This window comes from Manis javanica, chromosome 8 (assembly GCF_040802235.1).
Source record: "Manis javanica isolate MJ-LG chromosome 8, MJ_LKY, whole genome shotgun sequence".
Lineage (NCBI taxonomy): Eukaryota > Metazoa > Chordata > Mammalia > Pholidota > Manidae > Manis > Manis javanica.
The window spans coordinates 89,180,411-89,206,411 of NC_133163.1; the positions used below are offsets into that span (position 1 = coordinate 89,180,411).

General features: G+C 42.5%; 1 long non-coding RNA gene across 2 annotated transcripts in view; it reads right to left on the bottom strand.

The window, feature by feature from the left end:
- The window catches only part of LOC118972440 (uncharacterized), a 96,075-nt gene extending 71,487 nt beyond the window's left edge, over nucleotides 1-24,588 (bottom strand). The window contains exon 1 of one of the 2 annotated variants that reach the window (XR_005061419.2): nucleotides 24,480-24,588. This is a non-coding gene — a long non-coding RNA (uncharacterized lncRNA). The remainder of the gene's footprint in view (nucleotides 1-24,479) is intronic. The other variant, XR_005061420.2, reaches the window with a different exon arrangement.
- Between the last annotated feature and the right edge of the window lie 1,413 nt (nucleotides 24,589-26,001).

Sequence of the window (26,001 nt, forward strand, 5' to 3'; positions counted from 1 at the left end):
TGGGTCACACTGTGCACAATAAATGATTGCTGAATGACTGAAAAGACATTGTCTAACTTTCTTTTTCAAAGAGTAAGTCAAATTTTAACTATCTTCAAATTCTGTCTTAAAGACTCAATCTCTAAAAAGCACCAAAATATGAAGTCCTGAACACTTGTCATTTGACTCTTTGTGTCCATGTTGAATAAGAAGGCTCACACACGCAGAGGGGATTGGGGTTTCCCCTAGAGAAATCCATGTTTCTTAATGACTGAATAAAGGTCTTTTTGGTCCTATGTCAGTGAGGTCTTCTTCTACCTTGGGGTCTTGATCTCCATTATTTTTATCTGGGATCAGAGTAGTAAGGACTTTTGGGATGTGATATCTAATGCATGCTCTTGACTTTAGGCAAGACGCCATTTGGACTAGTTCAGATTAAAGATCTCTAAATTGTATGTAGTACAGGAAGATGTTATCTAATGTACCCTAACAGAGGAGATCCATTTTGATGTATTTTTGCTGTAAAAATAGATTTCCCAATACTTGATTTTAATTTTTCAGCTTCAGTTTGGACCCAAATGCATTTTGTCTTGTCCCCAGGAAAAGGTGAGAATGGTTGGTTCTGTTTCTCTGTCTAAAGACTCTTCCTAGACATCTGAACAGTTCTTACATTAACCCTCAGCTTTCTGGATGGTGAAGTTGGAAAAGCTCCTCTGGGATTCATGTGAAGAGTTCCACATTAACCCTTAGGTTTCTAGATGTTAAAGTTGGAAAAGCTCCTCTGGAAATAAGCATTCCCTAAAAAGGGCTTCTACTAAGAAGTCAACCTCTGCAAGACTAAAATGCATCATGCATAGGGAATTTGAAGTCTTTTATCCATTTAAGAAATGCAAAAGAAAAAAAATGAACTGCAATCTACATCATGTTTCAACTATGTCCGAGAAGACTGAGAAGTGTTGTTTTCATGGAAAATTGCTTATTGAAGAAAAGACTTTATAACTCTATTATAATTTGTGATAGACATAGATGTTTCCTAAGGGCTCTCTGGTTTAAGATTGTAATAATGGATGAAACTGGTATCATGGCAACTCTTTAGAGTGTGAGATTTCCAAGATTTATAACCTTCTTTGTAATTCTGCTCCAGAACTATTTCAGTGGCTGGGACAGTGTTCTAACTGCAGGGAGGAAGGAAGGAGCAGAGAAAGCAGCATGAGAGGGAGGGAAGGGGAGAGATTTCAAGGCAAATTTGTAACTATCTTTCTGTTTGTCTGACTCCTTGTCTCTGTTCTCTCTCAAATTCAATCAACTTCAACAGGCCCCAGACACCCTGAACACAAGGTAGACCCTAAACAAAACATTTTTTGCTACCAAAGTAGCCTCTGCAAGTCCTGCAAAGGGCATTTAGTGAAACACACAGTAAACATGCCTCTGACGAAAGGCTGGTGGTGGCTGCACTGATGAAAAGGCCAGAGAGAAAGGAGCAAGTTCCTCCAAATCAAGATTCATCTTCAAAGACTGGTTTCCTTTCATACAAATCAGCCAGTGGCTCGCCTAGTACGGAAACTTCTCCCAGATCCCTGAAGATCAGCAGCCTGCTGGAGAGGGCACACCACTTAACCTCTCTGGGCTTCTGCTTATTCATCAATAGAAAGGAGATCGAGCCAGGGCGCCTCTCAACTCTAACTCTCTAGGATGCTCATACGAGTACAGGTGGACTCTACATAAAAGTGAAAATGAGCATAAATACATAGAATGGATCCATTAGGAAGTAAATTTTACCTTTGGCATTTGGATTCTATTGATCAGCTAGTTCTTTTTTCACTCATATTTAACACATTTGACCTGGAAATTTCCAGTGCTGTTTAACCTGCCTAGTAATCTGTACCTGCTCTCTGGAGGAGGGTGTAGACTGAAGTGATGAATGAGGTAAGGTCTTTACCTTCTTCCTGTGACACTGGCACCTGCTGTGAGATTATACTTTGGTGTGGGCCACTGGCAGCAGCTGTAGCCATGGTCCCAAGCCTAACAGGAATCCACCACTGAGTGTCAGAGACCATGTTAATGCTACTAGGAGGACATGGATAATTTAGTGAGCATCAATGTATACTATAGTGGGATAATACTATGTAGTACATGCTGAGTACGTGAGTATACATGTGTGCACACGCACACCAGCACACATACTCTTGTATATACAGCCAGGCACGCAGACTTGCCTGCTCAGGCCCATCAGATGCCACTGGAGATGAGGAGGGCAGGGCTCTGTGATGTGAAATGACAGTGAGGATGTAATGGGAATGCCAAGGGTAGAATATAAATGGGGACATGTGGGCTCTTGCTCTGACATCAATCTTCTCTGTCTTGGAGTCCAGGGGCTATACCTGGGTAGGCAGGGGGCCAGCTTTGCTCCATTTTTTCTTTCTGGTCCCTCTTCTCTGTTGTAAGTCATCATTAACCTTGAGACACTATAAAGACTGTACAAAATACCCCCTTTTTGGCCAGCAAATCCAGGATATGAATCAGTTCACATGTAGGCAAATTACATGTATACTTCCAAGTTAGAATCCAACCTCAGCCAGTTTGAGTCATAAGCCATATGTCTCAGAACTTTTGGAATTCCCTACTCCCTAGTCCCTTTTAGACCGGATAGGGTATCTCATTCTGAATCTTAACCCTTAAATCTCGGAAGCTTAAAAGAGCACACTGCATATTTTGCTCACACTACATGTCCATTAGGGACTGGCAGAAGAACTGCTCATTGTAGCCACTTGGGATCTAGCTTGTGGAAGCTGAACAAAACATAGACTTCCATCATTCCAAAGTTGGGCGAATGAGAACAGGGCAAACTATACACTTGCCCTCAAAACTGCTACATGGAGATAATACAAGTCACTTCCACTCGTATATCTTCAGCTAAAGCAAGCCTAATATTTAAAAAGCAATTGTACTACTCCATCAGAGCTGGCAGCAAATACTGGTCAACAGCAGCCTTTCACCTCCCTGTCTCAGAGGCTGGCTCCTCTCCCTCATCCATCCCCTACTCCTCTCTGTCCAGGTTGAACTTCTCTGACCTTCCAACTTGTTAGTTCTTCTTTCAGGGTCCTACATCTTGAATCTTCTGAACTTGATTTCTAGCACATTTTGGTTATCCAGTCTCCAGAAATAAGGCACCTTGGAGAGCATCCCAAATGAAAATTTACCCTATCTTTCGATGAGCTATTCGCAATGTGGCCCATATTAGTCTGGTAACCTTAGAGTTTCTCTTATAGATTTCACTTTTAATAGATGCAACAATTCTGGATCATTCTTACCAAAAGTCACTCTTGTTATAAGCACAAGAATAACCTCTCTAAGGGATATGTCACCAGTATTCCTGATTAGCTGTGTGACCCTGGAAAGACACTTCACATCTTGGGCAATGTTTTAATGTGAAGAGGATAAGGGATGGCACTGTATTTCCAAGAGTCTTCTAGGTCTAAAGTTTTATGATTCTATTATCTCTGCTTACAGTTCTCCAGGAAGTACACCATCCTCCAACATGAGTTGGGGATAGTAACAGTTTACATTACTTGGTATGCCAAGTTGAAGTTCATTATTGAGCATGCTCTATGGAGATCATGTGGAACTGTCTTGTGCAGGTATGAGAAGCATCTGGTTCCAGATGCTTGAATGGGGAGGTCAGGGAAAATAAAAACAGTTGTATGGTTCACAGCCATAATGGAGTTAATGGATTAGTTGTACACACTGCTGAGGAGAAACACACCCACCATAATTCTTTTGTGTTTGACACAGGTCAGATTATTTTCCTTGTGTATTCCTAATGTTAGGACTGAGAGGCAGTGACCAAAATAATTTGATTGTAGCATCTTGCTAGTTACATGGCTTTACTTATATTTATTCTTTCTTTTTTCTTTGGAATTCCAGACAAAACAATGCCAGGGACTGTACCTGGGCTGTTTCTTTTGATTCCCCCTCCAAGACCGCTGGTTTCCTTTCCAGGACTTCAATCTTGGTATACCTCTAAGCAACAAGAGACTGAATTAGAAATCACCTTGGAATCCACTTGTGGATTCTCCAAACGAGTAAATAATAATTATGTTGTTTTCTAACTTTCTTTCACTTATTCACACATTCAATAAGCATCCAATGAGCACCTCCTATGTACCAGACTGCTGGGTACTGGAGACTCAAACACCAAGAAGGCACAGGAGAATAAGTCCCTGCCCTGGAGGCTTTCATCATCTTGTCAGAATATATATAAATATAAAATGAAGAGGACAAGTCCTGTTAGAGGTGGATGGCCAGTACCATAGTATACAGGAGTCAGTGATTTCTTGGGTGAGTCCAGAAAAGGCACAGAGAGAAGATGATGTTTGAGTGGGATCTTAAAGGGAGTGGGATTTTGCAAAGCAGAGAGATTCAAGAAGGGATTCAACATTCAGGCAGAGGAAACAGCTTGGGCAGAAGGACAAAAGTGAACAGACTTAAATGTGCTGGGAACACCTATTCTTACTGTAAGGAGCAGCCCTGATGTATTGATCTCCTACTTTCCTAAAGATTTCTTCCATATCTAAAGGTGACCTGGGAATAAGTGTGGTGAAAATTAAAGTCAGAAAAAAGGGAAACTTGAGTGTCATGTGGAAATGTCTAGCCTGGGTAATGACCAGAATAGGATGGGAACCAGTCCTCGGGGTGCCCTGAGGGAGAGGTGTGCTGTATGTAGCCAGGAGGCCAGCCAGGCCTGCTCCCTGTCAGATGGTCAGGGGTCTGAATTCCTGTCCTGCCACAGCTATCTGTGTGATTTCAGGCATGACTTACCTTCTCTAAGCCTCAGTTTTCTCCTCCACAAAATGGGGATAATAGTACCTTCCCCATGGAATTGTGAGAAGTAACTGAAATAACATATGCAAATCTCTTAGAGTGGTTCTCGGGATATATTAAATACTTAATAATTGTCAGATTTTGTTGTTTTTGCTATAATCATTGCTATTTTAACAGTTCCCAAATTATTTTCACTGTGATTATTGAGTAGGGGCTTCATTTTCTTACAATGATTTTAAATTATTTCTTTTAGTGATTTTAAAGGATTTAAATTAAATACTCCAGTTTGGAAAGGAAGCATAGGATTAGAGTCAACTTTAATCAATCTTCTACTGAGTAATTTTTTGTTTTGTTGAGTATTTTACCATGAGGAAGGGCCTATGTTAGCTACTGAAATAGTATATTACAGAGAACAGAACTCAGGGAAATGACTTTTCATCTCGAATTTGCTGAAAAGTTGAAGTGTGGCTTGCTTGAATTTCCATTTCAGTGCAGCTTTCAGAGGATAATAACAATTATACCCTGCAGTAATGGACACTTGTTTTCTGTATGCTTTGTGTCCTTTTTTCTTCTGGTACACCTTGCCTTTCTTTGGAGAATTATTCTTCCCCCAATCTTGTTACTCAGTTGAGGCTGAGAATTTGTACATATTGACAGGGAAAGAGAATATCTGTATCTCACCCCAGAGCAAAGCCAAAGGAAGCAGTGGAGGATATGTGAGCACATAAGGGGCGACAGACAGAAACAAGAGCTCCTGGAGGCATCAGACTCACATTCCAGTGCCTAAGCCCCCCAGATTGGTCCTGGATTCCACCTTTGGTTCTCTGAGTGAATAGAATTTCTATTTATGCTGCGGCAAGCTGGGTCCTGGCACTTCCAGCCAAGGAGTCCTAATATCCACATCTGCCTGCCAATGTCATTGCATAGGTCAGAGAAGTACACTGTTCCTTGAAAACTCAAAGCATAGCAAATACTAACTGTAATAAAAAAGAACTGTGAGATATTGTTTCTGCCCTTAAAGGAGAAATAAGGTATTCTGTACTGCCAGTGTTAATTATTCAAGAATACAGTGTGAATAATCTTATGATCTATGTAACTACAGTTGGTGTTAAGAGAATGCTGAGAATTGTGGTGACCAGGGAAGGCTTCAGGGAGGAGAAAGACTTCAAGCTTGGCCTGAAGGATCAACACGCTGTCACTCAAAGTAAGGAACAGGCTTTCTGGGCATGAGGATGCTCCAGGCTAAAGCTAATGTTGGTAATGTTGATGCCCAGTTAACAAATATTTACTGGCCTACTGTGGGTCACGCACAGAGGAAGTCAAGGCTTGGAGAGATCTTAGAATCTGGTCTGGCTACTTGTAAAAGTCATTTAAATCACCAAATACAAAAAAAAAAAGTCTGCAGTATTTAAACAAACAAAAAAAGAGGAGCATAATCCACATTCCTGTGGGCCCTCTCTTTTAATCCAAGGCCTTTCTTCTTCTTGGTTAGCATTTTTAAGACTTCCTTGGTGTTTGAATTAGGTTGGTATCCCCTGAACACTTCCCCTGTGTGTTTTTATTTCCCCTTTTTGGGACTGAGCAGAAATGGCCAATTTAGATGGAAGATATCACCCCTGCAGGGCCCTTCCTGACCATCCAGCTACTATTACTTTTCACCACCCTGTGGCTATTGTCCTTTCCAGTTTCACCTTCTTAGACACTTGTGGCTGAACCTCAGGGCTGGAAATGGAAATTATTCTTCTCGAGAACCTTGATGCTATTATTGTTAAGTAGCTGCAGACTTCCAAGGTTGCCAGGGTCCAGGGAAATAATTGTACACACTGTGTTCCCCATTATTTCTTAAGTGTGTCATGCTCAGAAATCTGAGTTAATTTATCATATGACTCAGAGATCTGAACAGTACATGTTTTCTTCCTTTAATTCAAGGAAGCTCATATTAGAATTGTTCTCAAGTTCATTCACTATGAGACATAAATTTAAAAAATTGAAACCTTGGTTTCCCCACCTACAAAATGAGATTATAACACCTAATGTTACAGGGCTATCATAAGAATTAACTAAAATAATTGATGTGGAATTACCTTATGAAGCACCACAATAATAATATAAGCAATCCAAAGATAGTAGAACAGGTATGATTCTTATCTTGACTTTTACTCCCTGTCTTAAACCCCTAGCTCTATCCTCTCTCTGTGGTCATGATCCTCTAGAATCTACCCACTGATATATGGGCTCATATTAATTCTAGTACCCGACAGGCACCTGAAGCTAGAGCTTACTAATTTGCTGGTTAGCACTTTTCATGTCATACTCTGCCAGAAAGAAACTAAAGACTGTACTAAAGACTGAGAATCAGGGTGGCTGTAGTTCAGAACAGCTATGCATGAGAATTATCACCCGCAGAGATGGGTAAGTGGGGACCTGCATGGCAATGGGACTCCAGTGACAACTACAGCAGAGAGAAGGTCTTGGCTTTGTTACCAGGATGTATCAAACAGGGCCAGTCTGATGATAAAGAGGTGGAGGAGAGGGAGAGAATTTGGCTAATTCAAGAAAGGAGCAGGTGCTGAGTGCCACCTGCAGCTCATTTTTGTGCTTTATAATCCATCATTTTCTTTTTGTCTTTAAAAATATCTCCTGGGAAGAGGCCCTTTGGCATGAGGGAAGCTAGCATGCTTCTCATCTTTTCCCCTATCCTCATCTCAGATGGAAACAAACAGCTCAAAGCTGACTGACATCCTAGCAGATCCAATTTGCTTCAAACTTCATTTTCAGTCAATTTCATAGGTAAATTCTTCCAGGAAAGCTGAAATAATTCTGTGGAAACAGTTGGGGATTATGGCTTGTGGACAGAGTTAGCTAACATTATTGCCATGGAGAGCACCTGATAGAGAAAGGACCCCAGAGGTCAGGTAGGTGCCTCCCCTAACTTTTTACGAGAACACCAAGGCCAAAATGGGCAGGTGGCTTCCAGGTTTCTGTCTTCCTAAGTCTCCTACAGGTAGAGAGTGTAAAAAAGAGTTGAGTGACTATAAGAATATAGTAATTTATCCTCCATTTGCCCCATGGTCGCAAGCACATAAGCTGGTGAGAATTATGCCTGGGCTTGCCTGGGGCTTGCCCGGGTTTACCCTTCCTTAGTCTAAACATCCCGACCCTCCCCCAAAGCAACAGGCCATGCGGATCCCCCACAATAAAAGGCACCACGCTGCTGCCCCCTCTGTCTCTGTTTCTGTCTCTTTGTCTCTGTCTCTCTGTCCCCCTGCTCTCCCTTCTCTCTCTCTCTCTGTCTCTCTCACTCTGCTGCTCTCTCTGTCTCTCTGCTGCCCTCTCTCTCTCTCTCTCTGTCTCTCTGTCCCTCTCTCTCCCCACACCCCCCTCTGGAGTAGTCACTCTCTCCTTCAGATAATAAAGTCTCTTGCGTGGGCCCGTGTCTCCTGAGTCATTCTGGGTAAGGAGGGTTGCGGCGAGATACCCTTTCAGTGACCAGGCAGAATTGGCCAGCTGGAACTGATCTTTCTGAAGATTAGGTGGGGATAGTGGGCATGAATAAGAGCAGAGCAAGATAGAATTCTCAGAAACAGAGAAACAGAAGAGTCTTAACTAAACTAGAACTTGAAGCAAACAAGTCAAAACCAAGAGCCAAAACTAGATGGGGACAGAGTGACACTAAGAACAGTTGAGAATGATTTGGGGTCAGCATGGTGAAAAACAAGTTGTCTTCAAGTTAATAAAATCAAAACAGGTGTTACATAAAGTGAATATGATCTGTGGATTGGTTAGTGGCTTCCCATTGTTGGGGAAGCCCCCACAATCTGGCCCAGTCTATTTTCCCCTTACTTTCCCTGAACCCACACAAATGCAACCAATACTTGCATATGCACCTGGTACTCGCCATCTCCAGGGCTCGCCGCAGGCTGTTCGCTCAGCCCAGAATGTTATTCCCTCTCGTAAGGCCCTACTTCTCAGGTTCAAGCAAATTCTACGTATCTTTCTAATGACTCTGGCCACCAATGCCATTGTGTGGGTTTTCCCCCTAGACCACTAAGCAGTTCTCAGATGGCAGCTGGGTATCCTACAATTTAACTCAAAGTCTGACACTATCTACTTGAAAACACAGTCAGATCCCACAGATTAAGGGCTTGGTCCTGTGAGAATGCCTCTCCCCACTTCAGATAACAATTGCCAGTCCAGAGTGTCACCTGTACTTCTGACCCACCTGCCATAGATCAGAGGCTCCAATGACCCCTTCTTCAAGTTGAATTTGCTTGAGTGGCTCACAAAACTCAGAGAAATTTTTTACTTACTAGATCACCAGTGTACAATGACGGGATATCATTCAGGAACAGCCAGGTGGAAGGGATGCACAGGGCACGGTGTGTGGGAAGGGGCGCAGGGCTGCCATGTCCCCTCCAGGGCGCCACTCTCCCAGTGTCACCACTTGTTCACTGGCCGGGAAGCTCTCTGAACCATGCTTTGGGCTTTTTTATCAGCTTCATTGCTTAGGCGTGACTGATTAAATCACTGGCCTTCAATGACTGAACTCATCTCCACACTCTCGCTCCTAGAAGAGCGGGGTGGGAATGGAAGTTTCAACCCTCCTACCACAGCTGTTGGTTCCCCAGGCAACCACCATCCTTGCTTAGGAAATCACCTTATTAACATGAAAGAGACACTCTTATTGCTCTCATTGTAAGAAGTTTTAGTTTAGGGTTTTAGGAGCTCTGTGCCAGAAACAGGTTGAAGACCAAATGCATACTTCTTACTATAAATCGCAATGTCACCTTCAAAGGCCAGTTCAGTCCCCACTGCCTGCGTGAAGCTTCATACGTGCTGACAGTACTCAGTGATGTCTGGGCAGGCATGCAGCATTTTCTCCTTTCTCTTTCTGGCAAGTCCATGAGTAATACATCTTACATACCACACAGGCCATACCAGTGTGCATCACACATAGTAGGTACTCAGAAAATTTTTGCCAAAGAATTTTGGTCACCCGGAGAATATATATAATCTTGAAAGCATCAAACTTGGTTTTCAGGCAGATCCTTACTATGAGTATAATATGCCCAAATAAGAAGAAATGTCAGGAAGCTGAGCACATTCAGAGCAGAGCCACAGAAATAATAAATAAGTTCTAAAATAGGCTAAAGGAAATCAGTTTAAAGGAAAATAAAACTTGGGACCTTTCCAGAGTAATGAGGCATATTCATTGATCTTTCTCCAGGCCTATAAAGTGCTTTTACCCAGAGAATTGACAGCAACTGTTTTTCATCCCTGATCAAAATGGATCAGTATGAAGTTAACCTAAATAGAAGCATCTGTGAGGTCACAAATGGGGAAAATATTTCTGAGAGGTGATTAAACTCTCAGACGAATTATCAGAGGGATTCATAGACTTTAGGTTTCCAAAAGACTATTAAAAAACAAATTCTTGTGTGTCAAGGCCAGTTTCGAGTCTCCCTCTGGAACAGATGCCATGGAATGAGCTTGACAATCTGTTCCCTCACACCTCCTGTGCTGGCAAGATGTCCACTTTACAAGGCCCGGCAGTCAGTTCCAGGCTGGGTCCAGCAGGTGGCGGCCACGTGCAGTGAGAGGTCTTCCTACAGCTAGCCAGAATGGCGGGAAAAAGCAAGCCTACCAGGATTGGAAAGGCACTGGAACTCACGTAGGGTGTGCAAAAGTCTAGTAAGCACATCTCACAGGAGAACCCAGGAAGCCTCCACCAGGGGGCCTCCTGCTTTCTCTAATTCCACCCCATCAGGGCTCCTGGGTGTTAAGAAAACCCCAGGAGTTGTGCTGACCAACTTGGAAAACCTTCCCTCCAAACCTTATGGCACAGTCATTTCTAGAAACTCCCTAGAGCCTGTGTTAAGAGAATTGGAGTGGTATGCTGTGACTCTTTTTGATATGCTTCTACAAAACCCAAGCATAGTGAATAATACTTTAGCGAAGACAAAGCAAAACAAAACAAAACAAGAAATGCTTGGTGGAAAGGAACAATAGCACAGATATTTCAAAAGAGCAGTAAATAACTTGTATTTGACTCTCAAGATACATGCACACAGGGCATATACATGCCTGCTAGGTTCACAGGCCTCCTTCTAAGGAATGCTGCCCCAGGCACATGGAGTTTGCTTGTGCTCTGTTGAGGGAACTCACTGGCTCTGCTGCCACCCAACAGGCCAGGTATTGAGAACTCAGCCAGAGGGCTATGGTGGGTCAAGGGCCATCTCTGCCTATGAACTGATCGGGTCTAACAGCACCTCCCACAGGGATGAAATGCATGTGAAAGATTTGCCCAGGAGCTGCTATCAGCCCCCTGAAGAAATAAATCTTGCTTTTTATCTAGTCCTAGAGTTGATGGGTCCCAGAGTATTCTAGACCACTGGGAAGACTTCATTGTGTCTTTACTTCTCCCTTGGAGTCCACAGCATCTTTCCATGGACTCAATGACCCAAGTACATCTCTCCCCAAAATCTGAAAAAAGTAACAAACACCAGGAGATTCCTTGCCCTGTCCCCCCACCCACTCCTACAGAGGAGGCTTTTGAATTCTTTTTCAGTTTTATATGCCGTGAAGTAAGATTTCAGCTCAGAAACCTAGATGGCTGGACCCCCAGAAATTGCAACTGTGCTGTGTTGACAGGATGAGCAAAGTATGGGCCCTCCAGTGCGTGGAGAATTACCGCACTTTTCATGGGGCTCCTCTCAGGTGTGCAGCCCAGCTGAGCTTGAATTCCAATTCCAATCCTTGAACAGGGGATTTAAGCCTCCAAGACTCCCTTTCCTCATTTGCAAAACAAGGCTTGGCTCACAGTACAGAGCTTAGGAAGCTGTAAGAATGAATTGAGATCATTTACGTAGAACACTTAGAATAGCCTCTGCTGCGTAGTTAAGAGCTGGATCGACAGTAAATTCATTGACAGATCCTTTATCTCCTCCTTTAGACTATGCAACCCCACATTGATATTTCTACTTCCCATTACCAATAAGTAATCAATTATTTTGCATTGAACGACTATGAAAACAAACTGAAGAAGACAGTGAGATGCTTGGCTATATCTGAGTAAAGGTTTCTTTCGGTTTTCTGTTTTTTGATATTATCTCCTGTGCTCAGTTTGTGCATAAGGTCAGGTTTTCTTCAATGTCTCCAGATGTACTATATTTTGACACCCTTTAGATTAGGAGTCATAACATCCTGAATTGGTTTATCATCTTATAGTGAGGGTCCACTAGGTTCAATCACCTGATGGTGGCATTATTCCCAGTCTGGGAGAAGGTTGTCCTGGTTGTCTTTTTGCATAAGACAAGGGGATTTTAAGTCTGGGGTTGAATCCAAGATGTTGAGAGTTTAGAAGATGGAGGTGGGAAGATGGAATACAGTCAGGGGTGGATATCCTCAATGTAGACCCAGTTTTGAAAATGCAGTGCTTTCTTTGGACTTATTTCAGATGTCAAACGCAGCAGGGTTGACATCAATACACAGCAGGCCATGGGTTATGGCTGTCTCTAATGACTGTGTTCCACTGTGTTTATTGTTTTGGATGTTAACATAGAGAGTAAATGATAGTCCTTGAACTGATGGTCGGAAATGCCCTACATTAAGGCACTTGGGTGACATCATCATCACACTCAAGTGAAACCCAAGACACTCACCGGCCAGGAAATCACAGCCTTGGAGACCACCTTCTTATGTGTGTATGTGGTGTGCATGTGCGGGGGAGGCCCAGAAGCTGGCCTGTGCCTTAATGGCAGTTCTTGATGTTACTGGGAGGAGAGAGGCATCATTTGGAGATTAGCAAGAATACATTAGGCCCACAGGAAATCTCAGCTCATCAGAACCTTAATGGAACAAGTTCTTATGGGGTGTATGGGCTCAGAAGAGGACAGACAGGTTGGCTCTCTTTCTTTCTTTAGCAATTTTAAGTGGCTCTTCAAAGACTTTCACCCATATATTTGTGGGAACAATTTATAATGCCTCTATCATAGGGATTAATAAAAAAAATTCCTTATAATTATTCAGATTGTAGCATCTGTGTTCTGAGAAGCCTTGACAAGCTACTCTGGCCTTGTTTCAGTGGAAGGTGTATTAGTTTCCTACTGCTTTTGTAACAAATACCACAAACTTGGTTGTTCAAAACAACACCAAAATCTATTGTCCTGTAGTTCTGGAGGTCAGAAGTCAGACATGGGTCTAGTGGGCTAAAACTTAACATTCTTTCTGGAGTTTCCAGAGGAGAATATGTTCTTTGCCTTTTTTTCTAGAGGCTGCCTGCATTTAATAGCATGGGGCTGCCTTTTAGCAATTGCATCATCCTGATCTCTGCTTCCCTTGTTACAGCTCTTTCTCTGACTCACCTGCCTCCCTCTTTTGATTATAAAGACCCCTGTGACTGCACTGGCCCACCTGGATGATTCAGCATAATTTCCCCATCTCTAGGTCAGCTGACTAGCAAACTTAATTCCATCTGCAGTCTTAATTTCCCCATACCATGTAACACAATGTATCTACAGGTTCTGGGGATGAAGATGTAGACATCTTTGGGGTGAGCACATTATTCTGATTACCGTCACAGAATTGAAATTTAAATTGGAAGTTAAGGACTATTGATGGGAAAGTGCAACAATGGTAAAAGGTTGCTCTATATGTCCTAAGGGTAAAACAGTTGGATAAGTCAGGGGCATTATAGCTTATTGACTAACAACACACACTTTGGGCTCAGACAGAATTGGAATCAAAATTTAACTCTGCCACTTGCTGGCTGTGGGATCTTAGAGTAGTCAATCATGCTAACGACTTTCGTAACTATAAAATGGAGGCAATAATACACACCACATAGCACAGTTGTACTGCAGATCCGAATGGATCTGGAATCCCATAGGGCAGGTTTGCAAAGTGGTAATAGCTTAGTTTGTAAATGGAACAATTGCATTGTTTCTGATGTCCAAGGAAACAGGATGTCTAAAAACCTAAGATTGGGTGTATCAGACACTTATTGCTGTGTGACAAACCAACCCTAAATCACTGACTTAACCATTTATCTGTTCATGTGTCTGTAGTTTGGAATCTGGGCTGGATGGTCTTTCTGGTCTTGGCTGGGCTTACTCTGCTGTACCTGTGGTCAGATGCCAAGTCCATCTCAAGCTGCTCTCCTGGGATGCCTCAACTTGTCATCACAGTTTTTCTTCCTAGTCTTTCAATATCCAACAGGAATGCCTGTGATTTTTTTCATGATGGGGACAAATGTTCCAAAAGAGCTAGTAGAAACACGAAAGACCCCAAAAGCCTAGGCTAAGAACTGGAACACCAGTACTTTGACCTCATTCTATTAGACAAACCAAGTCACGATGCTAAGCCTGAATTCAAGAAGTAGGGAGAAAGACCCCACTTCTTAATGGGAAGAGCTAAAAGTCACATTGTGAAGACTGTGGCAACTGGGACCACTTTTGTAATAACATCTGGCACTGTAAGAATGCAGACAATATTTGGGATGCTCTGCTAAGAACCCTATTTATTTATTTATTTATTTTTGTATTCTTATAGCCTCATCTACACTGAATTCAGTAGCAATGGTATGGTGAATTGTATGAGTCTTGCTTTGTTTCCATTCCATCTGTGCAGGAGGACTGAGACCATTGTTTCTGGCTTGTCCTGATGAATCCACTGAATGTTGTAAAGAACTAAAAACATGGAAAGCATTTAAATACTCAACTGTTCGCACTGGGCTTAAGATTTAAAGGTGACTAATATCCCCTAATTTCCCCAAGAAGGAAAATAGGATGGTGGGAAGGAAGCAAGCTGCCTGGGCCATCCCCTATCCGAGGGGAAAAAAGAATTCTGCCACTCCCCCAAGTATCCTTTCAAGGAAAAGGCTACTCTTGGGGCTATTTGCCTGTGGTTGCTGCACACCCTGGCCCTCTGCAATCCTATTTTAATGACGCAGTGTAGTTAGAGCCAGGTGTCATGTCTTTTTTTTGGTTCTTCACCTATTCACAGCTGATAAAAAAATGACGGGATGTGTGCTGTGTGTAGTATGTGGAAGTGCATGTCTCTGACAACAGTTATGTCCTCCCACCCTCACTTTCCATGGAATTTTTTAAAGTCTGCATATTTGAAATGGTCTATTTGTTACTGTTGACAAAGATTGAAAGCAATGTGAGCTAGTTATAGAGAAGGAGTTTGCCTAACAAAAGGGCTTTTCACTAGCAGCTGAAGGAGGCTGCTTCCCTTTTGCCTCAGTTGATGGTTTGATGGGATTCAAAAAGTACACAGTAGCCTCTAATAATTTCTAAATTGGGCTTAAATACAAAGCACATAATGAAAGAAGGGTTTATACTGCAAGTTGGGGTGGGAATATCTCTGTTGGATTTTGTACTAAGACAGCTAAATGGATATCATCTGGACAACAGGGACATGCAAATAACAACAGTCTCACAGAAGCAGTATCATTCTTTATGATACTAGGATCCAAAGGTCAACTGAACAGATGAGAGCAATTTGCACAGGAGTGATTTGCTCTGGCAGCGGAGCTGTGTATTAGCAGAGTTAAGGGGGCCGGCAGAGAACGTGGGGGAGGAGGGTATTGTTTCATCACCAGCAATCGGGGGAGCTCTCTTTGCAATAGCTTGTTGTGCTTTCAAGACACTTTTCTTTTTAAAAATCTCTAGTCTGATATCATGCCGATTTCCCCAGGAACTGCACTTACCTCTTCTACCTCTCTACACCTCCCCATCTAAGGAAGCCACAGGTGTCAGCTGTGAAGTGCTCAGAGCCCCAGCTCCCAGCTCCAGTGATGCTCTTGCCTTACCCCGTCAGAGCCCCACATGCGTGAAGGAGCCAGGACGGTTCCAGAGATGTGCCCTCAAGCGGGAAGCCAGAGGATCTAAGGGCTGAAAGTCCTTGTCTGTTGAATGGAAAACCAGGCATGGTCCCAGCCCACTACTCTCACCGGCCACAGATCATCAGAAAGATATTTTAGACCGCAATTCTTCATTATGGACAGTGCTTCGGACAAAAAAAAAAAAAAGTCTCAGGAGGAAGTAGCATGCGTGCAGACTGAAGTGAAAGGATTCTTCCTCTGTCCTTGGGAGCAGGAATCCCATTGTTCGGCCCCGTGTGACCTAAGCTTGGCTCTGAGTACCTTTGGAAGCCACTAGTAACCGTGACTACTCAGTGGCGGGAAGGTGATGACATGGATTTCCCCACACTCGGCCAGACCCGGAGGGGCTCCAGAGGAACCCGGGCAGCTCCCACGTGAGCTCTTGGTTCTGCATACCTATTGGGAACGAGTGAACTGCAGCTTGACTCCGCTCAGGAGCCTTCAGTCCTTATCTCTACGAGACATCAGGGAAGGTCTCAAAGTCCCAGATCACTCAATATTATTTTATAAAATACAATGAAAATACTTCTCTTTTCATTCAAAGGGTTGAGGGTCAGAAAGGGAGGTGACTACCTTGTTTCCCTGGCTACTAGCCAACCTGGATTAAAGCAACAACGAAACAGTATCAATAGAATTTTCTTTGAGTTTTTCCAAAGTCTGTGTTTCCTGGCACTTAAAAAGCACCTATATACCACGATCAAGCTTTTGACTGTTCACAGGACAGTTTGGGGTGTTTGCCCCAAAATGAACACCAGTTCATCCACAGTCTCAGTTTTATACATTTACCCCCAGCTAGTGTGATGTGCTCTTTTAAATTCACTGGCCTGTTAGGGTATATAGTACATGGCTGTGAAACTGAAATTTAGTCTGTATAGAGACCTTGGTTCTCCATTTTATTAAAAGATGGAAGCATGATACAGTGGAAGGAGATGGAACTGAGCAGAGTACATGGCTTTTGCACCCAGTTCTGCTGCTTTGCTCTGGGGACTGAGGACATCCTTGAGCTTCAATTTTATGTATAAAAAGGAAATAAACACTATGACTCACCTCATTGAAAGGATCAGATCAAATAATGTATTAAAAGTGCTTTCTTTGCACATTGGGAAGTTGGACAAGTGTGACTGATCACCAACACCACTTCTAAACAACTTGAAGAATACAACTCCTGTTAATACAGACATGCCAGAAGCAGTCTGTAAAGATGGATATAAATTTTGAAGCAGCTGAAATTGACTCAACCTAAAATAGCTGTTCATATGACTTGTATTTTATTTGGACATTTCTGAGGACTAAACTGGTTGCCTTATTATTGGAAAGTCATATAGTAAATTGAAGTTCTTGATGCTGAGAGATAAGTGACCTGGTGTGTTATTTCCTGACAGATTTTCTACTCTCTGATGAATTCATGTTTTTCTTGGCTTAACTCTCCTACTAAATTCTTCCTCATCTCCTGTTCTTGGAAACCACAGAGACAGTTTTCTCCTCTGTAAAGTGGGATAATATACCTACAGTTTTTGTAAGGTGTATAATGAATTATTTTCTGTAAAGCAGTTAAGACATTGCCTGCAGCAGGTATGTAAAAAATGTAAGCTACCCTTATTATTGTTATTATTACATTTATTATAATTATCATGGGGTGAATAAAAATTGCAATGGTCACATTTCTCCCTATGGCCAGGCATTGACTAAATTAAGTTTTATGTATTTTTGTGATGTATCTAAGAAAAATTGATACTATTTTAACTTCTTTAACAGTAGGATGATTGATCTTTGAATGTTTTTCTCTTCCACTGGATGACTGAGAAATGCCAGCCCCCTTGTAAAGGTGGGGAAACCCAATGAAACAGCAGCAGGTTCATTGTTTTCTGTTTCCCAGCCACCTGTTCCGGATAGGAGACTGTATAGAATAGTCACTGTCCAAGTTCAAACGGGGCTGACCCTTTCTCTCTGCAGTGGGGCAGTAGTTGCCAGTGCCACCGATCCTGTGCTGTGGTGAATTAACTGTAGGGCACGAGCCAGGTCTAGGGTTTGCATAGAAGCAATAACTATGGGAAGACAATGGCTAAAACTCTCTAAGCACTTCCCATTTGCCGATACTTCTCTAATCACTTGACAAATATCAATTCATTTAACCTTCCAGGGTAGGTACACATCAGCATTATTTTTCAGAGGAGAAAGCTGAGGCACAAAGCAGTTGTGTCCCTCAGGTAGTGCCAGGATTAAAGCACAAGCACTTTCTCTCCTAAACTATACTCCCTGAGGAAAGAGCTGAGTCAGAGCGGACTGCAGAGTGCATCTCTGTGTTAAGCAGGAAACATGGTTCTTCTGAAATGTGGGGGATTCTAGTTGTATTCAGGTAGATGTAAACAGACACAGCCTTTAAGTGTGAATCTGAATCTTCTCTCTGGGGTCTTTTGTTGACGGTGCAGTTACTTTGTGTAAAAATACAACCTTCATTGCCTGGAACTGTCATCTCTTATCTCAGTTTGTATGTCTGGGTTGTGTGGTCAAAGTAATGGCAGATAATAAAGTACTTTCCCATGAATTTGTCTTTGCTCCAACTCTGTGAAATAAGCATTCTTATCAGACAGATTGTCTTAGGTGAGGAAAGAGTGTCAGAGAGTGAAGAGACTCTCCTAAGGTTATACAACTAGCAAGTACATAACTAGGGTTCGCACTCCATGTCAAGCCCCTAGCCCTGTGCTGTAGAGCACAATTCCTAGTCAGCCCTGGGGGCCTATGACCAGATTAAAGGAAGGAAAATCTGCCTCTCAGGTCAGATACTATTGACACTTTTGGTAGAAAGAGGACCGAGAAGAGAGAGACTGGGATACTGTCAGGGAATAGCCATGTGGCACTAAAAGATACACAGAGGAAAGCAGTGAGCTCTGATGGACCAAGGACAGCTTTTGATCCCTCTGCACATAGTAGGCCTACCTTAGCACTCTTCACTTGGCATTTCCTACTATTTTCTTAAGGGTCTGTGTAAATGTCACTTTCTCAGGAAGGCCTGTCCTTATTGCCTCCCTGCCCCGGGCACATATAGATCATCACCTTTGCATTCCCACAGCATCCTGTCCTTCCCCTTTCGTGGCTCTAGTTTGTTCATTCATTCAGTCAACAAATATTTATTGAGTCCTCACATGTCAGTTCATGTTTAGGTGCTAGAACTGTACCAGTAAAAAACCAAAAAATCCCTGTTCTTGTGGCACAAGATGAAGAAGTGATGTGACTAAAGTGAATAAAGGAGTTGACAGTGACAGTAACAGTGGTCAGAGAAGGAATGAATGAGTGTGGGAGCAGGGAAGAGCTCTGCTGGTCAAGAAACACAAACACAAAGGGCTCTGCTTGGAATCTTCGGGAACTCTTTCTGATGTTATTATTTACTTAACAATATATTATATGGTATATATATGTGTTATTTAACAGCAATAACACCAAACTGCAACAGAACTAGGAACTTGCTCCCTCTCCCTCCAGTGTGTCCCTGACACCATTCCTGACAGTTCCGGGCACATGGAAGGCCTGTCATTACCAGGTAACTGAATGAATCAATCTGAGGAGTGGAAACAAGAAAATGAAGATGATTTCAGTGGACAAGATGAAGTTCAAGGACTGAGGTATTTCTGGGATTCACTAAGTAATTGCAGTTTGGATACTAAGGATACTTCTCTTTTTTTTTTCTTTCCAGTTTTTGCAGATAGAATTTAAAATATTTTAAGCAAATATTTTCTAAAGAGTCTTTAAATGTGTGTGATATGTCTATGATTCAGCTCAAATTCTTAAGTACCTATAAGTTACCAATCTTTAAGGTTTTTTTAGATTATTATTTTGAAATGTCTTGAGCTTACAGAAAGGTAAGCTTAGTACAAAACCTTTTTCCTTCTAAGTCACTTGAAAGTAAACTGTTGACCCACTGTCCTAACAACGTTTGCTCTCCCGTGTAGACACCTTGTCTGAGCACTTCAGAGTGTATTTCCTGCAAACAGGGACAATCTCCCTGATAACCACAAAACCACCATTACACCCAGGCTCTGACACCCACCCCGGGTGCCTCATGTGGGGCCCCCTTACCCTGCTCAGCAGGTTCTGAGTCCCTTGACCAGTGCCCTCCCGAGAGGGGGCCCTCCTCACCTGCCCAGGCTCTGACGTCCTGCTCTGAGCCCCTGCAGCTACTGCCCACCTCACTCCAGCCAGCACAACACTTACCCTTCTCAGCCCCACCTAAAGGCTTCAAGACTGGCTGGTTCATGAGAGGGAAGCAGCCAGTCCTAAAAGTTTAGGAAGTAGCTTTTACTATAGTAAATTGATGAGAGCTACCATCACACATGTTGTTTCCTAAATAGCCTGGCCAGAGCATCCAGGCAGCCTTCTTGCACGGGGCGGCTTTCCCCACCACTGTGGCTTCCCCAGCAACTACTTCTGAGCACCCTCCCTCTTGCTCTGCCCCTTCACTGCCAGCGCTTCCTTAAGGACCCAATCAAAACTCACCTCTTACAAAGAATCTTCCTCCAAACTCACCCCACACATCTCCAGTCCCACTTTGTCCTAAGGGCTTTCCCCCCCCAATTTATATCATATTCCCAATGTGTAGTTTTGTTTTCTGGTTGTTCAGTAGGTGTTTTGCTTCCCTAGCTATATTTGTTTACTTCTCATGTTGCCCACAAGAGCTGGGCATGTAAGATGTGCTTAGTCAACATTTGCCATTGAAGTTAACATGAGTATGTACTGTGGGCCTGCACATCAATTATTAGAGGCCCCATGCTAGGAAGAACAGATGGGGATGTGGCCTCGAGCTTTAGGTCTTCAATGCCTATTTTGATCTAGGAGTCTTTACTTTCTGCTTTGTCCACAGAATAGTACATTCAGTCTGAAGATATTACTTCATGACATAAAACTCTTCAAAGGCCCCTCATTGCCCACAGAGAAAGTCAAAGCATTTTTGGAATGATGTACAAAGTCTTTCATGTTCTTGAGCTATGTATCTCCTGCTACATCCTCCCTCATAATTCATGTCCTGCACGAAATGCCACATCACTTGTAATTGCTTTCATGGCCCAAGCCATTTCATGCTTCTGCGATTTAGAATGCTACTTTTGCATCTGGTGCACCTGTTCCCTCTTTTCTTGAAGGCTAACATCTATTCATCCTTCAAGATACAGATTAGTTATCTAGCTTAGGACACCCTTCTGGGGCTTCTTGACAGGGATGGGGCCCCCTTCTCTGTGCTCGTATAGTTCCCATGCATACTTCCATCACTGCTTTTAATGCATCTTATTCGCTTGTTCATTCATTAAGTTGACTTTTGCACACCTTCTGTGTATCATCCATTGTCCTCACTGCTGGGAAGACTGTACTGGCAAAACCAAACAGTGTTCTTTATGGAGGAGATGTACATTAGAAAATATTTCCATAGATTCTTAAATGATAAATGTGAAAAGTACTATGAAATAGAAGCATGGAGAGACCAAGCCTAGTAAGTGAGGTCAAGGGAGCTTTTTACTGATGAGGTGACATGTCAGGACAGGTGAAGACAGAAGAGAAGTATGATTGCTGACATATTTGGTTTGCACATCTATGGCCTAGTTTAAAATTTCAGTCATGTGAAGAAAGGTACTGGACATAATTTATTATTGTATCCCCAAAGCCTTGTGCTGTACCCAGAACATTTTCAACATCTGTTCAGCTGAACTAAGCTGCTGAGTGACTGTCCAAAGCATGAGGTTTCGTCAGCGAGCACCAGAAGGGCTATTTGCAGGCCTGCTGCAAAGAGGGGGCACTCCCACCATTTTTTCACTTCCTGTAGCCCTCTGGGGTTGCCTTTACTCAAATTATGGCTCGCTCTCTCCATTCTTACTTCACCAGATTTCTCAGAAGAGCTTCCAAAACTCTTCCCACTATTACCATGAGGCAACAGTAAACAGTCTGCAATTTCCAAGGGCTCATTATCTTTCAGTCCTAAAAACGGCTGTATATTGGCCTTTTGCCACCCAACTGTGGTGTGATGGAATCTGAGGGGCCCAACCTGTGCGTAAAGCCTTGTAACTCTGGGTTTCAAGAACCAGCCTGAATTTATTCATTGCCTATTCATTACGGGGGTGAAAGAGAATGGCACCTGGCCAGCTCTGGAGCTCAGGTGGGAGCACACCTGCCTGAAACAGTGAAACTCCCCCATCCCTTCCAGAGAAAGGCTCCTGTGATTAGAATCAGCCAGGGAGTCAGGGGAAGGGGCAGTCCAGTCTGCCTCTAGTAGCTCAGGTGCCAGTTATTTTTCACTTGCTTCTGAAACTTTGGGCAGTAGCAGTAGGTTGAATATTTCTCAGGGCTGGCAAAAACATTTGAAAAGTCTTTCAGTTCACCTCAAGTTGAGATGCGACTGAAGAGACAAGAATACATGTATCTATTCTTTCTTTTTTAATAACGAAGGAGAAATTACTCTTTTGACACAATTAAAAGCCTAACAACTTAAAGTAAGAAAGTTCTTGATTATTTCTATCCTGTTTTCAGCTAAAAGTCAGTCCATTATACTTGCCTGCCCAAAGAAACTGTGAGTTCTGGTTATCAAATTGAGAATGACATGCTTGGTTGAGCTTATGTCTCCAAAGTGCTGAGTAATGTTCTAACTTGTTCATTCAGGCTGACGGGAGCACTGTAGGCTGAAGCCGGGCCCTCGTACAAACACTTCTGGGGAAATACACGCAGTGGACAATGTTCGTGTTCTTCCAACAGCATCTCATCTCGAATTCATCTCTCTAGGAGGAAAAAAGGCCTAAGCCTTTCCATGTATCAGTGGGTGAGTCAGTTTTATATTGGAAAACTGCTGTAGAAGGTGGATGGGTCATTCTAAAGTGATGGACCCACATTAAAGATTCAAGGAAAACAGTAACTGCACCTGGAAACAAGAGTGCCAGTTTCTTGAGCTGTCGTCTAGGGTTTCAGTGGTTTGGTTATTTGGATTTTCCATTACTTTCCCCATGGGCTAGAGATACCAGAGACTCTCAGATAATAAAATACTTCATGGTAGCCAACTGGAAATATAAATACATGTTGAAATTATTGAGGCAGAAGAGATCCAAACTTTATGTAACTCATGACAGCATAAAGGCATTGTGACCAATAAGAAAAACAAGACGGAGATGGATCTTAGGTTTGGAAAAAGGGTGGTAGTGGAATTCACTGTTTTGTGTGAGGGAGAAATTTAGGACATGTGCTTACCCTAAATGAGTTTATTTTGAATCTCTTAACAGGGTTTCTTGTCTACATAAGAGATTAAGTGTCATTAATATTTTATCAAGCTTAATCTTACATTGAAACATTTTGCTATTTTTTTAGACTGTTTTTCTACACAAGTGATTCAAGTAGTAGACAGTGACAGCAAGTTTTCCACTTGAAGTTTTTAGTTTCGTCACTGAGTGCATGCCCTGATGATACAATTCTGTTGGTCCATGAACTAGATTCCATGTTATTCACCTTTTCCAATAAAAGGAGGTAAAACAAGGGTATATAAACAACTGAAACTTAATTGCTTATGTTAGGTTGGAAAATTATCTGGCTTACACACCAGGAGAAAAGCAGAGTTCAAATAATGAACATATCTATGATTAATGATCAGAGAGAATTCCGTGACATGTACACCCAGGCTCACTCATACACAAGGCATGCTGCTAATGACCCTGCCCATCCCTACCCCCCACCTCTTGCCCCAGCTTCAGTTCAAATGCACATTTCCCAGAGGATACACACATACACATAATACAACTTGTAAGGAAAACTCATGTCAGTTAAACGCCAGATTTTGATGTGAAAGGTAACTAACTAACTGCATGAACCATGCATCTCTAAGGTGGGTTGCTATAACTGGAGAGGGGCCCCAAATTTTGTTGAAAATGTAGAAAGTCAAGAAAAAGGAATCTTCAGCATATGTAGGACCTATAAAATTATGGCATTTCCAGGCCAACTCATGTAATTGACCTGGGTTTCAAGAAGGGTTCAAGTGTGTACTGGTGGCAACTTTATTCTTAACAGGCCAAAACAAACCTGGGGTCTGGGAATCATAGTGATAAAGCATGACCATTAGCATGCAGCCATCTGCTCAGGCAATTAGGATCCTAATTCAAGAACCAAGAGAAATTTAATTCTGCTCATTCTAGGTCACACTGTTGCTTTCCTTCATGGAGATTTTCTCCTGCATAGAATTGTGCAAACACCACCCATCCCATCTGGGACAATGAATAAAGCATTGTGAATTTTGAAGTGTTGGCATGGATGTTAGAGGTAATCACTAGCCTCCTGTTTTTAATACCTCAACTCTCTTAAAGAGCATACGTCTGTGAATGGAGCATGCCTGTTGAATTGGTATTTCTACTGTGCTGCTGTATCTTAGCAATTCTTTCTTTGATGCCTTATCACCCTTGTGACCAGTGCTGTGAATTTACAGGATAGCTGACAAGGGAATTCTCCCGGACATGGCCTGTGATTACCAACTAGTGATGCATTAATAGGATGGCCTGCAAGGGTGATTTGACTTGAGAGGGTCTATTTGGGAGGGGACCTCACCCTGGCTCAATAAGGCAGGTCACAATGAGAGTGCTCAAGAGAAGATTTAGTCTATTGTCTTCTTTGAGAATCAAATAATAATCATTGTCTTATTTGAGAATTAAATAATAATCATTTGGCAAATTAGAGTATGGTCTTTTGAGTGGTAGCTTTTTCATATAGCTCTATCTGCCTTTTCTTGCCATGGGCATATTCTTTTTTTAAAAAAAATTGACTTACTTTTGGGATTCTTTCTTACCATCTTAACTGTCCAGAAGCTTAAGTCCATTTCATTGAAAGACATCTGTATAAGCTGGCAGGAGAGTGGAACAAGAGTGCTTGACTTTCTCCTGTCTTCCCCATGGAACTGGTGATTTATTTTTTATTATTTATTTTGTCTTTAAATAACAGGAATCATTACATCACCTGATTTCAAAAGAATTAGCCCAACCCTGGCAGAGGGCAACACATATTTGGACATCTCTACGTCAGGAAACATTTCCTGCTAAACTGGATTCAATTGACTTGGATGAAAACAAGTTCACAGGGCTCGAGAACTTGGCCGGGAAGCCATAAACAATGGGAAGCACCAAGTGGAATCTGTGCTTCCAAACTTGGGGGTGTTGACTTACGTGGCGCCAGTGGGGTGAGGGAAGAGTCATGTCCATGTAAAGGAATTGCTGAGGTTCTGGAAGAGGCTGTTGGTGTCACTAATTTCATTATAAACACCAACCTGTGTCAGCACCAGCTAATGCCAAGGAAACACGTAGAGGGGGCAGGAGAGCACGGGTGCCAAGGAGGTGCTCAGAGTGAGTTTGGGCCCCAGCCTGGGCTCCGTTCCAGGGGTCAGCTCTCCACACTGGTGGTTGGAGCCTGCTGGAGAGGTGCCAAGTGAAAATGAGGTGACTGGGCAGCCACTTTTAATGGCATTAAAAAGAAGCCAAAGAGCCAAGTTTAATGACATTATTACACAAAATAGAGTTAGAGCATTCCCTCTCTGAAGGATATATGCAGCATTTTTGTGATAACTCTGAGATGACACCAGAGGACAGAGTTTTGTGGATGATATAGTAGAAAAAGATGTTATTATAATAGAAAAACCAAAGCCTATGCCCTCAAATTAAATACTATCCCCCTGCTGTATTACTAAATGCTGAAGCAAGTGTATACTAGCCTAGGATGATGTCAATTCACAGTTGAGTGATGGAAGGGAAACATTAGAACACTAATTGAATGCTCTAAACAATTTTGATGACTGAAAAATGAGGGTCGTTTATAATGAGTCTTCTCCTTAGGCTCTAACATAGAGCCTCACAGGATCAACAAATCACTGTATGTGGCCAATGTCCAATAAATATTTTTTGATTAGTAACTGAACGCATAATAGGCCTCAGTCTGGGGAGATCTCTCTTTTAGGAGATGGTTCTCCCCCTCCTCTACAGGGCAACTATGAGCAAGAGGAATACAGGATGAGGATACAGGTTAGTTCGTTCATTCAGCACATATTTACTAAGCACTAATTGTGTATCTGGCACTATTCTAGGCAAGGGGATTAAGAGATGAACAAAAAAGGCTCCTAACCTCATAGAGTATGTCAAACAATGGCAACAAGCACATATCTAACAAAACTCAGCTCTTAAAGAGTTTGAAAAAAAATATGGCTGAGTAAGGAAATACTGAGTGATAAGCAGGGAGGGGCATTTTTAAAGGGTGAACACGGAAGAAGGAGATCATTTGGGATCAGGATAAGGAAGTGACAATTGAGGAAGATAGCAAAATGA